Source organism: Podarcis gaigeae, assembly GCF_964106915.1.
Source record: "Podarcis gaigeae genome assembly, chromosome: 3".
Lineage (NCBI taxonomy): Eukaryota > Metazoa > Chordata > Lepidosauria > Squamata > Lacertidae > Podarcis > Podarcis gaigeae.
Window position 1 is genome coordinate 34,455,604 of NC_139680.1, and position 17,890 is coordinate 34,473,493.

Sequence of the window (17,890 nt, forward strand, 5' to 3'; positions counted from 1 at the left end):
GGTTAATAGTGCATTTTCCCTCTAGTGATATTGAAGTGTAGTGGTTAGAGTTCTGGATTGGGACCAGAGAGACTGTTTACATCTATACTCAGCCATTTCCTTGGAGGAAAGGCAGAATATAAATGTAGTGAATAAAATATATAACCACCCCTAAGATTAATTATAGTCAGTTTCATGTTGCTAATGGCTTGATTACTGATGTCCAATAAATCCACATTAAAAGGATAACTAGAACTGAAATAGAATTATATAACTGAACTGTAAAAAGTCAAAGTACACAAAGACAGGTTTTCACTTAAGCTAGGCCTGCACAACTTCTGGCTCTCCAAGCTATACATAGCTCACCAGCCATATATTTTGACCTACCAAGTACAACACCCATCTCCTTTTTACAGTCCCAGCAGGCTGTTATTTTACCTGCCACAGCACCATGGCTGGTGGGCTTGGGTGGGTTACAAGTTGTACAGGCCTGATTTAAGTCCAGTCTCTCATCCAAACTTTTTGAACCTAATGCCATATTAATGTACCACAGCTCCCAATTTTTCTGCCAGAAGAAGATCCAGTGCTTGGGTGGGAGACTTCATGTGCTGGATTTCTAGGGCATATTTATAGCTGCAGTGGTGTACGTGGTAGTCAGGTATGTAGCTTTGCATATACAATAATAACAGTCCAGTGAACTGTATACAATGCTTTCAATGTTTTTTCAGATATCATCAACACCACCACCACCCTCTGTAAGAACACTGAAGGGAATGAAAATCCCATTGGTTGCACCAGAGGTGTAAGAGGGTCTTAAGTGTTTGGATGCTGAGAAATCACACCAATGTGATGGATACCCTGGGATATCCAAGGCCTAGTTATCTCTATGGCAAAATTAGGTGCTCTGGTTTATTGTGCCAGAAGCAGCTTAGTCATGCTGGCCACATGAACTGGAAAAACTGTCTGCAGACAAATGCCGGCTCCCTCGCCCTGTAAAGCGAGATGAGAGCCGCAACCCCAGAGTCGTCTGTGACTGGACTTAACTGTCAGGGGTCCTTTACCTTTTGAATTCATCATCTCAGAACTGTGTGACATCAATCGGTTGTGTAACAACAACAACAACAATTTATGCCCCACCCATCTGACTGGGTTGCCTCAGCTACTCTGGGTTGCTTCCAGCATAATGTAAAAACACAACTAAACATCAAGCATTAAAAACCTCCTGATAGAGGGCTGCCTTCAGATGTCTTCAGAGAGCCATGTAATTGGTTGTCTCTTTGACATCTGATAGAAAGGTGTTCCACAGACTGAGAAGACCCTCTGCCTGGTTCCTTGTAACTTCACTTCTTGCAGTAAGGGACCCCTGTCAGAAGGCCCTTGGAGCTAGACCTGGTATAGACCAGGCCTCAAGAAATAAGAGAACATTCAGAAAGGGAAGGATAGAGGAAAGGAAAGCACTGAAAGGAAAATATGGAACATTTTCACCTATGAAAGAAGCCTAGGTAAGAAGACCAGATTAGAAGGACCAAAGGTTTCTCATACTTGCAAAACAGCCTCCTCACAAGGATCTCATTATAAGGCAGGAAGGCATACATGGGGCATACATGAGGTCATAGTACAGGAAATGCAGACCCAAGACGTTTGTGTTCTAAAAAATGAGGTGACTTTTCTTTGGAACAATAAATTGTTTCCTCAGGGTTAAAAATATTCTAAGGAAGGAATTGTTCCAACAAAAGGCATTGCAGCTACACTACGGCCTACAAATTGCTCCCTAAGTCCTATTTACAGAACGGTTGTAAGAACTCAAAGCGTGCAGAGCATATTACAAATGTCTAGTGAGTGCTGTTTGTTATAAGGGTGCATTGAGCTACTTCGAGTTTTGCTATCAGTAGACGAAGCAAATGTTAAAGTTCTAGGCAGCCTAGTCAAGTGGCTTCATCCATCAGGTTTCAAAATTGTTTTATGACAATTTGTAATGTTTATGGTTCTGGCAACTGCCTCTAATGTAAACGCTGTAGCCATAAGGATAAAATAATGCCCTCACACTAATACAGTAAATCAAAACTACACATGGAGTTTAGCTCTTAGATTTTTGCTCCTTTCATTTAAAGATATCTTAATGGACTCTACTGCAATAAGCCACTGTACATTTGCAATAATGTATTGTTGATTTTTAACACAAGCTCAAAGGCTTTATTGAAATAATATTATACAGTATTACTGTATATGCTTTAAAACAATGGTGTAATGTAAGTTAGAAGCAACATCATAATCTGCAGGATGTTAACATTATACTACTATTATACGGTAAATTGCCTGGTTTGTTTTTCTTCTTCTTCTATTATATTATATCATCCAAACAGTTCTCCGCCAGGGCAATATAATAATAATGTAAAAATCTGAGCATTCTCCCTCTCTCTTACACACTGACCACAGATGTAATGAAGTACCAGTTTATTATTTATTTTCAATGCAGAGTTTATTCTTTACATAAGCAGCGACCAAGGATAATGGCTCTGCATGACAATCTCTTTTTAATATGATTTTTCCTCCTGCAATATACATTAAGAGCTAGCTAAAGCTTTGCTCTGAGCCAGAGTAGTGGAGTGGTTAATGACTTGGATTAGGACCTTGGAGACATGGGTTCAAATCCCCACTCAATAATAAAAGTCAATGGGTGACTCTGAGGCAGTCAGTTTCTCTTGGGCAAACCTAACTCACATGGTTGCTATGAGGATAAAATGAGGAGCAGAATGTGTCTGCCACAATGAGCTCATTGGAGGAAAGGTACAGATATTAATGGAATAAATAATTCAGTTGAAAAACTTATGCTTTACTGTAGAACTCAGATTCAAGCACCTTTTCATGCAACAAAACAGTCCAGTTTTGCCACAAAGATTACCCTCAAAGGGGAGCCTCAGGCAAAGCTTCCTGGCAAGCACATTAGTATGACATGTAGTTTCAAGCACTATTGCCACATTCACATTTACAGTTTTAGGTGTAATATCCAAGTATTATAAGGCTTACACCTAAAAATTACACCGTGAGTGTAACTGGAATCGAGTGTCCATTGTTGTTTGATTTACGCTGCATAGACGAGAAGCTAAACTGCTAGCTTTCTGAAAGCATCCACTCCCTCTCAGACAGTGTGCAAGAGATAACCTAAAATCAATGTCTTGCCACTAGAGGCTGTTGCAACCAGAACCTTGGACAGCATCACCCCAGATGGACTGAAGACTGAAAATGATTCCTATTAATATTTTGCTGTTTGGAAAACCAGCAACCAGTGAGGAAAAATAGTGGATTCAGAATAGACATGCCTCTTAATGTAGTACAATCCCAAGAATAAGAGCTGTCTACAAAAGAAAATACAGGTGTCAGTTCTTAAGAGATCCTCAAAGCAGCACCCAAGCTGCTATGGACCTGCATTTCTAACACAGCACCCCCCCCTCCGACTCCATCACGGCATATCATTTTTTAAATCTGAGGAGAGTTGCAAAACTAGTTTCCATATACAGTGGAACCTCGGGTTACGTACCATCCTCTTTACAAATGCTTCGGGTAACGAGCTCCACTAACCAGGAAGTAGATGCCCCTACTTGCAGACTTTGCCCTGGGATGTGAGTGGAAATTGTGTGCCGGTGGCATGGCAGCAGTGAGAGGCCCCATTAGCGAAAGCGTGCCTCATGCTAAGAACAGTTTCAGGTTAAGAACGGACCTCCGGAACGAATTAAGTTCATAACCAGAGGTGCCACTGTAGTATAGTATGTGTGTCAGGGGGAAGGTCAATTTCTTTTTAAAGTCCCACCCCCAAAAAAACCCCACCAGCATTTTAGTAAACATCTGTCGATCTCTATCCAAGATGTTTTGCCTAATTTACACATTTTTACTAGCAAATTTTCTGCAATATAATGTGTTTTTACTGTATTATTATTATTTGGACACTTTCCCCTAATATAATGTACACATTTGGTTGGAAGAATGCCACACAAAATGAGCAGCGTGAATTTCAAAGGAAGTATGAATTACGTAGGCTCATATTAGGTAGGCTCAAATCAAACCACATTTTGCTGCCATCCTTAGCTAGAGAAGAGGCCTGGACCTGTTCACCATGAATGAAGGAGGCTTTAGAAGGGGCTTACCTATCTTTGGAAAAGCTTGGACATAAAACTGGGCAGAAAAAGAGGAGTAGTATCATCCAGTGTATTCTAGCTGGCAGACTGGTGTTCCTTTCCTTTTTCAGATACACATTCCATCGGATTTCCCTGTTGGCCTCTTGCTATTGATCAGATTCCCATAGTGACTGGCATTTATAGCAAAGTGCACTAGATGGCAGCAAAACCCACATATACCTTCAACCATCAAGTTAAAGCACAGATGGAGATTTTGTTTGACAGATCTGTGGGACTATGTGGGAACTAAAACTCGGTGACATAAAATTCTGTTCTTCCGTTTACATTGTGGTAGTTGGGGGAAAAGTCTCCCCCCTTTTTCTTTTAAATGTGGAGCCTGCCAATTATTCTAGGGAAATAGTTCCACGGCAGCCTGCCAACAGGCCTGGATTGCTCCATAATCTCCTCTGATAGCTTAGGTGTAATTACAGGGGCAGAGGGAATCAAATGTAGTTTCTTTTCCTAACTCATGAAAGCTCTCAGGATCGGTGGGAGGAAATGCAATAACGCCACTAATGGCGCTAAAAAGTGTTTTTTTTCCTCTTGAAGTCACTTGACAGGGTTTTATGTCGAGTGAACAGATGTGAGTGTAGGATACAAGAAAACATAATCAAGACTGCCTTAGGGTAGTGCAATGAAGCAGATTCCCCAGCTGTCCTTCTGAAACGGCGTGGCCAAGAGCTGATGGTGAAAAGCTATCAAAGATGATCTTGTGGGCGCTGAGCTTGCCTCAGGCTCTCCACTGTCCCTGCTCCCTCGGACAGCTGGTAGGTCTAAGCTTAGTGACTTAGAACGTCTCCCTCATTTGTAGCCTCCACCTTCCTGCCTTCTACGGTCCTGAAGAGTGTGACCGTATTCCTGCCAGGCTTCTTATGCTAATGCAGCTTTGTGAACCACCCTGCCCACACTGCCCCAACATGTGACACAGCCTGTCCCATGAATAGGTAGGGGTCAGAGATGGAACCAGGTGATATGAACTAGGGGGGAACGGATGTCTCCTGAATGTGCATTTGTCCATAAAATAAAATTGCCACCTATACATGCCATTTGACAGGAGATTAAATGATGGCAGCAATAAAGAAAAGCATTTTGTAACCCAATTAATCCATCGATTCTTATTCTGCATGACATGCTATTCATATGAATAGGGCAGAATTCTGCATTGATGTTTGAATATGAAGATGAGAAATCTCTCCGTTTCCCATATTTCCTTCAGTTAAATTGTGGACTGTGGAAGGAAGGAAGGAAGGAAGGAAGGAAGGAAGGAAGGAAGGAAGGAAGGTTGAGAACAGAAACCTTGAGCTCACCAAGGCAGTTGCCATAGTCCTGGAATGGCATGAATCAAAAGTTGGCATACAGCTGAATAATCTCTTGATTTCATTCATATGGCCTAATTTCAAGCATAAATGAAGCTAATGGATTAAGGACAGGGCTAATGAGGAGTTGAACTGCTCTCATTGAGCTAGACAGAGAGGCAAGGACATTGGAGATGAAGTCATGATATCCATTTCCAGAGTTTTCCTTTGGTTCCCCATATGTGACTGAAGTACATTGAAATGAATCACCTTTTTGTGTGTGTGTCAAACAGAAAACCTGAATGTTAGACAAGCAATGGAAATGTACCACTGAAGTAATGAACCATAAGAACAAGAGCTGGTTTTTACTAAAATTTCCCAAGTGGTGTAAAATTACTCATGGGGGACAAAGAATTCTCATTACCTCTTAAATACCAATAAAAATCCTCAAGCCAGGCTTATTATTGCAGAACTTCTTATTAAAGGAATGGGCCATGCCTCTCTACAATTCGTCTTCAGTTTAAGCTGATTCCATTCCTCCAGATTCACTGTGGACACATAGTTGAGTCTGGGAGATAATGGACCCTGCTAAGCTAAGGAGCTTGCCCTTTGGAGTGTGGGAGTGGAATGATTGCTATATGAAAACAGCAAAGCTGTCTGTAACTGTACGAGTGCATGTCTGGAATGATAAAAGTAGCTGGGAGGCTTTGAGCTCACTATCTGCTGCTTGAGACACCAAGAAGGATTCCAGAATACCTGTTTCCCCAGCTTGAAAATCCCCAAGGCATCCCAAAATGATCTGAACCCACTTCTGAGATTTGATCTGCAATGGCTTTGCATTGGTGCCAGTCTTCCTTGCTTTGCCTTCCCCTCTAACAGTCTTACCAAGTTGTTAGACAGTGGTGGAAGATGAGCAAGAGAGGACTATCTCTTGGGTGTTTTTGCCAAAACTCTGACCATTCATGCCTGTAGTACAGGCTCAGAACCAACACTACCGAAACAAACCGTGGGAACCTTCGTTTCTCTGTGCTCATTTCTTGAGGAAGAATAAAACTAAATTCCCTGTTGGCTACAGAGTTCCTGTTGGCTACAGAGGCTTGAAGTTTAACCAAGGGGCCTTCATTTCAGACAATCTATGGGGAAAATGTGGGGAAGGGGATGAGGAAAGCTGGCATTTGGGAAGGTTAGTACTGGCAGAGAAGCCTTCCTAGGTGGAATTTTCTTAGCTGGAAAGCAGCAGCAGCAACCCCCCCCCCCGAGTTTTCTCTGATAGTTCTTCACAAAAAAGCTGATAAAAAGTGAATTACAAGAAAAAAAAATTGTCACAAGAAGAAGCCTGAAGCTGAGGGGAGGCACCCTAAATGCCTTGGGGAGGGTGATGTCATGGACTGGCTGGACACAGAGGAGTTGTGGGGGAAACTAGCTGAGGAACTGCTGGGGCAAGAAGGCTCAGGGTCTGAGGATTGGTGGTGGGACAATGAGTGGTTAAAGGAAGAAGAAGGAGAAGATTTGGAGGTGGTGGTGTTGGAAGCTGAAGAGGTAACAGGGTTTAGTGAGAAGTGAAAAGGGAGAGTCTGTGGCAGAGAGAATTGCAGAAGCAGAAGCAGAAGCAGGAGAGGAGGCCAAGAGGCAGAGGTGAAGAAGTCAAGATGTCCTCCTGCTGTGACAAGCTCTCCTCCCCCAGGACCAAGAGAGGTATGAAGTGGGAAGAGCAAAGGCAGCCATGCAAGCGTAGTCTCAGATTGCTTGGGAAAGACCTGGGAGAGCAGGAAACTTAGGCAGCTGTGGGAAGGCAGGGACCTTCTGTCTCTGCAACTGCCTCATAGGGGCAAGACCTACTGACGAAGAGTTGTGGTGCTCATTAGGCTTGACACTCCTGACCAGATCCTGATTTTTCTAATAAAGAATTAACTTCAGTTACTTCAAGCTGTGTATCTTGCCTCCCCCCACTGCATCCATAATCATATACAGTCCAGGAACCCTGTCCTATTTCAATAAGAGTTTTGGCAATGCCTGCACCACCTTTCAAGTGTTTGCATTCTCTTCCACTATCACCGTCTTAATTCAGTGAAAATGGAATATACTTGAAGTGCTGCTGGCAAAAATATTTATATCTGATGTTCAATAGCATGCCCCTCTTAAAAATGAACTATCACTCACAAACCTCTTCTTATATGAAATAAGGCTTTGTGTTTCCCCATTGCGATGATATTCCAAGGCCTCTTTAATAGAGTATTACTTTTTCTCATAGTCCCGAGTCTTTCTCTATTGAGAAATAACAAATAACTGCATGATCCCCCCCCAAAAAAACACACACCCCATGCACACACTTTTTAGGACAAACAATGTGCATCAAGGAAATAATTATTTCCTGTCATGATTCAACTCATAAGGTGAACTTGAAGCAAATGATTTCTCCATGAATTTTGACACATGGCACACATGGATAATTTATTAAATTTATGATGCCTACTCAGGATATAGCTTATTCTATAATATGTATAAGAAGCAAATGTATTTAGCAACATTAATATAGGCTATTAGAACTTAAATGTCTCCTTAAAAGGTTAATTTCCAAAGTTATCTTCTTTCCCCAGTATAGAAAAAAGGCTACACATATGGTAAGTTAAAAAATGGTTTACTTACAAACTCTTCAAAGGTCAGATTCATGTGCGTTCCCATACGTTAGTCAGAAAAGTTGCAAAGGCACTAAAACTTAGCTTAGTTACAAAGTGATAAAAGCTCCTAGATTATTGGTATAGGAACTCAAGAGTGGCTGATGAAAGCCGTGCTGTTGAGCTGGAGCGATCAGCTCAAACCTCTTCATATGCTGAGTTTCTCAGAAAGACTGGGGGTGAACAATAAACTTGATTACCTATTTCCTCTCAAATTAAGAGGAAGTGACCTAGTTAACTATGCCTAGCAGGACATCTTACTCTCTGTTTTTAACTCCTTTGTGCACTAATTAGACTTGAGCATGTTGGTTACATGAGACTGCTTATCCTACAAAATCATGGTTCTTAGTAGGGATGGATTAAGCTACCTGTTTCTGTTTCTCTCAGTTTTCCAATCTTAAATGCAGCTTTCCACATTTCTGCAGCAATTAGCATCCTATCACCCCCCTCAAAAAACCCCACATCATCATTTTAGTATGAATTTCTCCAAAGAGCCAAATACTACCTTTTTATAATTTTTTTTAAAGATTTTCATGGGTTACAAAAGTATGTGCATTGTCTTTTTTTCCAGGTCATGAAATCATTTCTACTGATCAGTTACATTCAATGTGGGACATTAATTTTGTATACAGTATAAGGTTGGGGGAGATGAAAGGGGGAGAGGGCGAACCTTACATACTGTGTGGGGTTTTTGCATCAGTATTACTTGGCAGTGAGAGAGATTGGTGGGGGCAGAGCATGGTTGATTGTCTTTCATTGATAAGATTTGTTTGTGGGGGGAAGGATTGTTGGGTCAAGTTAGCCATATTGATTTGTATGCTGAAATTTTGCTTAATATATGGAGAACGGCATCATAAAATCTAGAGAACTGCAGAATTTGAAGGTTAGCTGTGTTTTGCTTCGCATATCCGTTCAAGAAGTGCGAATCGGGCAGTTTCTCATTAAAATAAAAAAGTTGCATCCACACCCCCCCCCCCGGCACGCCAAGTAAGCAAGTTCACAGTCAAACTCGACAGGTCAGAATGGGATCAGCGTGTTGCCTTCAAGTACAGGGCCAGTGAGTTATTTAAAATGTTGTAGTGAAAATGGAATCGGAGGAAGTGAGCTGCTTCTAATCTGATTTTCACATTATTATTTTTTGGGCAAGCTTTACTCTCAGACAATATAGCCTCCGCAATCAAAATGATAAAAACACAAACATGCACGCATTCACTCACATAAGCAGTGATCAACAGACTGTAAGAAGCTGCCATCTGCAGGGCCTCAAGTCAAGCGCTAACTTTCTGTAACGTTTGATTGCTAACACGCCAGAGCTACTGTGTCCTCAGGAGGAATCAGCAACTAATAAAAATTGACTGTCCTTCCCTCTGTGCAGTAGCTGGAATCGCACCTCCAGTTAGAACTTGTCATCTAGCATATATGTTTTCGGTCCTTTCTTATTCAGCTGCAGTCTCTCACCAGATGGTACCACACAACCAGCATTCCTTATTGGCAGTAAACAAGAAGATCTTGGGTCAAAGTTAATAGCAGTCACAGAATTGAGGGACTTGTTAGTGGCTGGAAGCTGACTCAACTAGGAAGCATCAGTGACCATGTGCTCTATGGGTGGGGAAGGACATGCAGGAGAAGGTAAGAGCCCAGAAATGGTAGTTGGTAGAGCATGAGACTCTTAATCTTAGGGTTGTGGGTTCGAGCCCCACATTGGGCAAGAAATTCTGCATTGCAGAGGGTTGGACTAGATGGCCCTCGTGGTCATCTTCCAACTCTATGATTCTATGACTCCTACTAAAGTCCTGACTTGTTCTCTTTTTAGTGTGCAATGTCTGAAAAGTAGGCAAACTTGCCCCTTTCTAAGAGAGCAGTTTGGAATCTGAACTATTGTGCTGCAGTTGATGAAGAATGGAGGAAGGGCTAAACTGCAGAGGGAACTGTTCTGAGATCTACAGATCTACAGATGATGGGTGGTATACCAGTTTGATAAATGATAAGAATAATAGCTATGGTTAGGCTCTGCCTCTATTGTCAGAGCTCAACAGCAAAAAAACGAAGATCATGGCCATGCAGATCATGCAGATGGTGACAGCAGTCACGAAATTAAAAGACGCCTGCTTCTTGGGAGAAAAGCAATGACAAACCTAGACAGCATCTTAAAAAGTAGAGACATCACCTTGCCAACAAAGGTCCGTATAGTAAAAGCTATGGTTTCCCCAGTAGTGATGTATGGAAGTGAGAGCTGGACCATAAAGAAGGCTGATCGCCGAAGAATTTATGCTTTTGAATTACGGTGCTGGAGGAGACTCTTGAGAGTCCCATGGACTGCAAGAAGATCAAACGTATCCATTCTGAAGGAAATCAGCCCTGAGTGCTCACTGGAAGAACAGATCGTGAAGCTGAGGCTCTAATACTTTGGCCACCTCATGAGAAGAGAAGACACCCTGGAAAAGACCCTGATGTTGGGAAAGATTGAGGGCACAAGGAGAAGGGGACGACAGAGGATGAGATGGTTGGATGGTGTTCTTGAAGCTACCAGCATGAGTTTGATCAAACTGCGGGAGGCAGTGGAGGACAGAAGTGCCTGGCGTGCTCTGGTCCATGGGGTCACGAAGAGTCGGACACGACTAAACGACTAAACAACAACAACAACAACTATTGTCAGAGGCAGTAGGCCTCTAAATATTGGTGAAAGGGAATCTTTGGCAGAGGGAATGCTGTTCCACTCAAGTCCTTCCTGGAGGCTTTGTATAAGCATCAGTGATAAGAGGATGATGGAATACCCTGCAACATTTCTCCAATGGAAATAGGGATGTCCTATTTCATAATAATAATTTCATTATTTATACCCCACACATCTTATTGGGTTGCCCCAGGACTCTGGGCAGCTTCCAACATATATATAAAAAATTAAACATTAAAAGACTTCCCTATACAAGATTGCTTTCAGACGACTCGTGGGTTGGATAACTCCATACCCTCCAATGTTTCTCCAATGAAAATAGGGACATCTTAAGGAAAAGTGGGACATTCCAGGGTCAAGTCAGAAACCAGGATGGCTTCTCTAAATCAGAGCTGTCCCTGGAAAATAGGGACACTTGGAGGGTCTGTGATGGCCAGATGGGCCTTTGGTCTAAATACTGCAAGGTTCTCAATGCAAAGGCAAAAGCTATATAAATGTGAGTAGCTAAACCAATGGAGCCTGCCCCCCCCCCAATTAAACTACTTGGTTAGAGACTCACCAATTGATGCAAGCCTAGATGGATCCCAACCAACCTAACTGCTGCATGGTGTTTTTGCAGCCAACTCCTACCCACTGGGAAGTGTGGCAGTTGCTTGGGTATAGCCACACTGTGCAGCCAAACCACATGGGCAAACACTTGCACATTGTGGGAGCCAAGCAAGGATAAATGATTCAGTGGTAGCAATTGCTCCATTACAGTAATATGTGCATGAGTAAGCTACAGCAACAGAAAGCTAAGGAGGCTCCCTGTCTGATCTCATCTGCTGAGTAAGTTCAATTCAGTGGCTAAGCTATATTGTGGTTACGGGTAGTGTATGTTGGAAACTCCACTTGGTTCCCTGCAACTACATAAAAATGGACCACAACTACAACTCTCATTGGCCCTAGGAAAGAGAGCTACTAGCCGCAAGCTTCTGCACAGAAATCCACATGGAGTACATAGTGACCACATATTGCTCCATTGCTGTTGGTCCCATACCCAGTGTTATCACACCCTTATGACAACTGTTATTTACATGAAAGCCTACTTCTGCATCTCTGCATTTTTCAGAATATTTCCCAAATAATAAAATAAATAAATAAATAAATGTTGCTGAGCCAGGTTGAAGGGCTCTATCAAGGCAGGGTTCCCCAAACTTGGTTTCCCAACTGTTTTTTGAGACTACAACTCCCATCATCCCTAGCTAGCAGGACCAGTGGTCAGGGATGATGGGAATTGTAGTCCAAAACCAGCTGGAGACCTAAGTTGGGGAAGCCCTGGTATAGAGCTATGCAATCTTCCCTCTTGATCACATTGGGTTCCCCCCACCCTCTGCATACGCCAGATGGGCGGGGTATAAATAATAAATTAAATTAATATTAATATTTTAAAAAAATCTTTCCAAAAGGCTGTATTTCTGAGAATAAAATTGATACAAAGGAAGAAAAAGAGAGAGTATTATTATTAATCATTAGATTATTGAGAATGAATTGTGACGGCATTCTGCTTTGCTGGAAATTAAATCCATGCTGAAGAATTATTCAGCCTTTTCAGCCTTATATAAAGGTAATGGCATCTGAGCACAAATCAATAGATAAGACGAATATGCTCGCTAAATGAAGATCATGTTTCAGTGGGCCTTAGCCGTTCTCAGTTCACCAAATCATTGTTAAGTTCTTAATAATGAACCGTGTACATATGCATTAGTGCTTAATTAGATTTTGGCGAAATATTATTGCTATGCCTGGAAAATCTGATCACTATAGATGAGAAATAAATGATTGTGCCTTTTGTTTCTGGGTGCTGGCAAACCCCTGAGGTGTCAAGATAAAATTCTGAACGGCCTCTAGTGTTTGAATGTGACCCCAATGCCACACCAGGTAAATGGCATCTAATCTCATTGTAATTGCTGCCACTCATTTAAAACAGCATCCAGTGATTCCATCCAGGAAAAAAATTAATGCCAGTAAACACAAAGACATTTTGAGAACTGTAGGGGCAGTTGCTTTGCAAAATGTGCATATTGGGGAAAACTGAATATAAAAATGTGTCTATTAGGAGAAATTCACATTTACCGATTTAAAACATAAGTAAATTGCTAACTGATGCGGAAATGTGGAGAAGCCACTGATTGCTTCCAGATGACGTGTTAACCAACCATTCTTTCTTATTCCCACTGCCAAAAACGTTTGCAAGGAACCAACACAACATCTGCTGGTTGTTGAGAATTCATTCTCATTCGTTTGTGGGGAGCAGAGTTATATGAGTTCACATCAAAGAGTTGATATCTCACACTTGCCAGTGAATTTTTCTGCCATATTTTCCTTACCATAAGAAGTCTGTGGGGTTTTTTTTTTTGGGGGGGGTGTCAGTGGGTTTGTTCCTTAAGTGCACCGTATCCACTTTAGCCACACAGCCTGAATTTGCTGGAATACAACTGAATTCCACCTGAGAAACAGTGACAGTCTGGAAGTGGCCTACTTGGGGTGTTAAAGGGTAGTAATAGGATATCAAAACACTCAGAGCACAATACAGCACCATCTCAATAAATGACATATTGAATTAACCCTTAGGGCAGAATCCTACTGCCACTTGTGTTTAAACAAATCCTATTGATTTACACAGTCATTATGCATGAGTAACTAGGCACACACTTCATTGAGAGTAAATGCTGTTTAAAGGAAGATCTTAAATAAACACAGCATCCCATGATCTCTTTTTAAAATCCAAAATCTGTTTTTCTTTTAACCACAGTAGACAGTAAGGATGGACTTGAGTTTGTCTGCTAAATTACTTCAAGATGAGAAAGACATTTTCTTTTCTACTCACTTTCCCCTCTTTGAGTGCTGTACATGACTAGACCACAGGTATTGTACACCTCCAGAGTTCTATCTTCCTTAAATGTGAAACAAATAGATATTCTTTCTTTTAGGGGTACCATCATCCATAGGGACACCTGCTGGTAACAGCAAGAAGGTGAACTCGTTACAGTTGCCTTCAAGCAGAACCATTGATCCAACAGCTTGGAGTGAATATAATGGTATATTGTGCTTGTTCTGCTTCCCTGCCCCTTAATTCTGGCCCGTGACCTTCTTTTGCTTCCTACTCTCTCCTAAATCTGGACCTTCATCCCCTCTGAAATGAAGTAATGGAGTAAAAAGTGAGGTGATTCCTTCTGTCTTACAAATTCAAGTTATTCCCCTGCAAGTCTCTTTGGCTGCAGGCTGTTTGCAGGTAGCTTAAGAAAAAGCCTGCTTTAAGAAAAAAAGAGAAATAAGGAAACAAAGACCAGCCTAATAACATTTGCTACCTTCTAAATGATCCTGTGCTTCAAATCAACGTGGCACGATTTGTGAGATATCTCTCCCTCATGCTGCAATCTGCATAGTTCTGTCATCTCAATTCTACCCAAGAGATGCTCAGTCTATACAGCTTTGGGCTTAAATGTGACGTCAGTTTTATTGGCACAAATTATGAGGAATACCATCCAAATAACATTCTAAGCCCTGGTATGAAAGATACATTACGTTTTTTCTAAATAAGATAAAAAAGCTCCTTATTTTATAGTCATGTTTTTTCCCCATACGTATTCTGCCAGTCCAGAGAAGCCAGGCAAACAGATTTCCATGTTCACTCTGAAGTACCACTGAATTCAGGGGGGCTTGCTTCCAGGTAAGTGGATTACAGGCTTCAATCTAGTATCTAGATCTAGAATCTAGTAACATTCTCAAAGGACGTGCAGTCTTGCAGTTGCTACATGCAAGTGTGCTCATCGATTGTGACTCTGTCTTCAAAGGGTTGCTAGGATGTACAATGGCCAAGGTAATGCTTTTCAAGGGAGCTGGTTGCTGCTGCTTACAATCAGGTGGGCGCTTCAAAACCTTGGGAAGAGATGCATGCTTAGAGACTTCATGAAACAACCACACTACTGATTTTCATATATCTCCCATTTGCTTTCACCATTTAAAAAGAAGCAGCTGAACAAGTCCTTTGAATCTATCTTTAATGCAATTGTTCCTTACCCTTGAATAAGCCCAATTTTTCTAGAGATGAACATCATCCTCTGAACTGAACCTCTACCCCTCTATTTTAAAAGAGGAGTCTTCCTTACTGTAGCTACCTGAGGCTCTGGCAGTTAATATTGGGGGAGTGACGTAGTCCAATTTAATTGACATGGATAGAATAATAGAATCATAGAGTTGGAAGTGACCATGAGGTTCATCTAGTTCAACAACCTGGAAAATCCAAGAATCTTTTGCCCAATGTGGGGCTTGAACCCACAATCCTGAGATTAAAACTCTCATGCTATACTGACTGAACTATCCCTCAAACCTCTTCCCTCAAACCTATACCCTATGAAGGGCACGTGAAAAAGATGTGGTAAAGCACTGTGAAAGTTGGTGTTAAAAGAAAACGGGGGGGGGGGGAGCTTACAGAATACGGGATTTACCGTATTTTTCGCCCTATAGGTTGCACTTTTCCCGCTCCAAAAATGAAGGGGAAATGTTTGTGCGTCCTATGGGGCGAATGCAGGCTTTCGCTGAAGCCTGGAGAGCGAGAGGCATCGGTGCGCACCGACCCCTCTCGCTCTCCCGACTTCAGGAAGCTATCCGCAAGCCTTGGGAGCCCGGCGGGAGTTCCTGCTGGGCTCCCAAGGCTTGCGGACAGCAGCCTGCAGCCCGAAACCCGGGGAGCGCAGCAGGGCGCACCTTGGGCTTCAGGCAGCTCTCCGCAAGCCTGGAGAGCCCGGCAGGAGTTCCCGCCGGGCTCCCAAGGCTTGCGGATAGCAGCCTGTTCTGGGGGCTGGGGTCGGTGGAAGCTCAGGCTTCCCCCGCCCCAGCCCGGCAAGCTCCGGGAGCGATATTGAGGTTGCGCAACCTCGCCTTCACTCCCGGACCCCCAGCCCCGAGGCTAAAAACGAAGCCAGAACAGCGAGCGGGATCCATCCCGCTCACTGTCATGGCTTCTTTGCTCTTTGGTGCTTGGCGCGGGGATAATTTTTTTCTTTATCCCGCCCCAAATAAGTGCGCTCTATGGGCCAGTGGCAAAAAATACAGTACCTTTTTTTTTGGGGGGGGGGGAGCTCTAATGACAGTCTCTTTTGAAAAAAGCAGCACCAAATAGGAACCATTATTTAAACAATTGTGTATGTTCTGGGAACAAAAAGATCTTTTAAATAAATGCAGTGAGAGGCAAAGATAATGAGAGTGGGGTGGAGAAGCATTGGCAGGAGAATGCTGGTAGGCATGATTATTCCAATTCCCAAAAGGCTTTGCTGAAAATAGTTTTTTTCTGATTTCCCTCCTTCCTTCTGAAGTCCCATGGTAAAGACTCTTTGGATAGACAGGCAGAGGAAACCAGAAATATCCGGAGCCCTCTCAAATAGGTGCCAAGCGGCCAAACAACCCACGGCACAGCAGGGGTTTTCCTCTGGTAAGCCTTGAATTATTTCAGATGCCAGCCTGAAATACAGATGATCTGCAGACTGTTCCTTGCTCACCTAAGGAATTTAAACTTTGCTGTGTTTCTGACATTCTGAAACCAGTTTTATGTGGAAAACGCACTCAGAGAGGGGGGATTATTTTATCGACCATGCTATTTTTATTTAAATATCATAAAATGATGGCAACCTCTTTGCCCAAATTAATCACGGAGGTGTCCTGTTCTGCGGCAAAATGACTTCCATGCCAGCTCCACTTTCTAAAGCTTTTTACCAGCCAAGCGTTCAAAGGCTGCTCTTCAGAGATGCAGTGTTTTCTCACAAAATTCCAAGGAATCAATAAAATAAACCTAGGCTACAGGCTCCCCCACTGTGCCAGTCATAAACTACAGGTGTCATTAAAATTTAGGCTGCACTAGAAGGAAAGGGGGTGGGTATTAAACATCTCTACCAACCAACTTTTTCTAGAGCAGGGTTTCCCAAACTTGGGTCTCCAGCTGTTTTTGGCCTACAACTCCCATCATCCCTAGCTAGCAGGACCAGTGGTCAGGGATGATGGGAATTGTAGTCCAAAACCAGCTAGAGACCCACATTTGGGAAACCCTGTTCTAGAGGGTCCAGCAATCCCTTGTAACATATTTTCCTTTGGGTGTGTGTATAGATGGCTACAGAGGAAAAGCCTCCCCACTTCCACCAGTGGGAGCATCTATTGAGTGCTTTCATTGACATATCTGCCAAGCAGAAGCTTCATTCTGCTTCTCTCTCTCTCTCCTCTTGTTTACCTGAGCTCTCCTTTAATGCTTGATATGATTCTGGCAAGCAGAGCAGCAGGAGGTAGAGGAGCAGGAGAAAGACTAAGCTGGTAATAGAAGGCTGGCATCAGATAAAATGCAGAGTTCAGAACTGGTGATAAAAATTATGTTTGCAATGATGGCTCACAATCTTATGGGTGGGGTAAAAATAAGAAAAAATACTAAAATGATTAAATAAGGTTCAACAGCATAGCCCATAATAGGCTCAGCAATCTCTACAACCCCTTTAAGGTAAAGGTAAAGGGGCCCCTGACCATTAGGTCCAGTCATGACCAACTCTGGGGTTGCGGCACTCATCTCACTTTATTGGCCGAGGGAGCCGGCGTACAGCTTCTGGGTCATGTGGCCAGCATGACTAAGCCACTTTTGGTGAACCAGAGCAGCGCAATGAAACACCGTTTATCTTCCCGCCAGAGCGGTACCTATTTATCTACTTGCACTTTTTGGTGTGCTTTCAAACTGCTAAGTTGGCAGGAGCAGGGACCAAGCAACGGGAGCTCACCCCGTCGCGGGGATTCAAACCGCCGACCTTCTGATAGGCAAGTCCTAGGCTCTGTGGTTTAACCCATAGTGCCACCCGCATCGCACTACAACCCCTTTAGCAAGCCAGTATTTGGTTTGCTTCAGATGCAGGACTTCCTTCAGCAGCCCTGTTTATGGATGGTGGCCCACCAGCTCAGCCAGCTACTCATCCATCTCCTTTTGTTAAAGTCCAAGGTTAACCCCACCATGACACTGCAAACTAGGTTTCTCCATCCTTCCAAGTCACAATCTCATCCACAGCTTGCCTGTTTTACACTTTC

General features: G+C 42.8%; 1 protein-coding gene and 1 long non-coding RNA gene across 4 annotated transcripts in view; one reads left to right on the forward strand and one right to left on the reverse strand.

Annotated features, from left to right (window-relative positions):
- EYS (eyes shut homolog) overlaps nt 1–17,890 on the reverse strand; it is a 491,695-nt gene that overhangs the window by 40,225 nt on the left and 433,580 nt on the right. The window lies entirely within an intron of this gene.
- Nucleotides 1–17,890, forward strand: part of LOC310840716 — a 46,232-nt gene that overhangs the window by 13,816 nt on the left and 14,526 nt on the right. The window contains exons 1-2 of one of the 3 annotated variants that reach the window (XR_014562035.1): nt 14,673–14,700; nt 16,153–16,268. This is a non-coding gene — a long non-coding RNA (uncharacterized lncRNA). Of the gene's footprint in view, nt 1–14,672; nt 14,701–15,991; nt 16,269–17,890 lie in introns of those variants that run through there. The other 2 variants (XR_014562034.1, XR_014562036.1) reach the window with 2 other exon arrangements.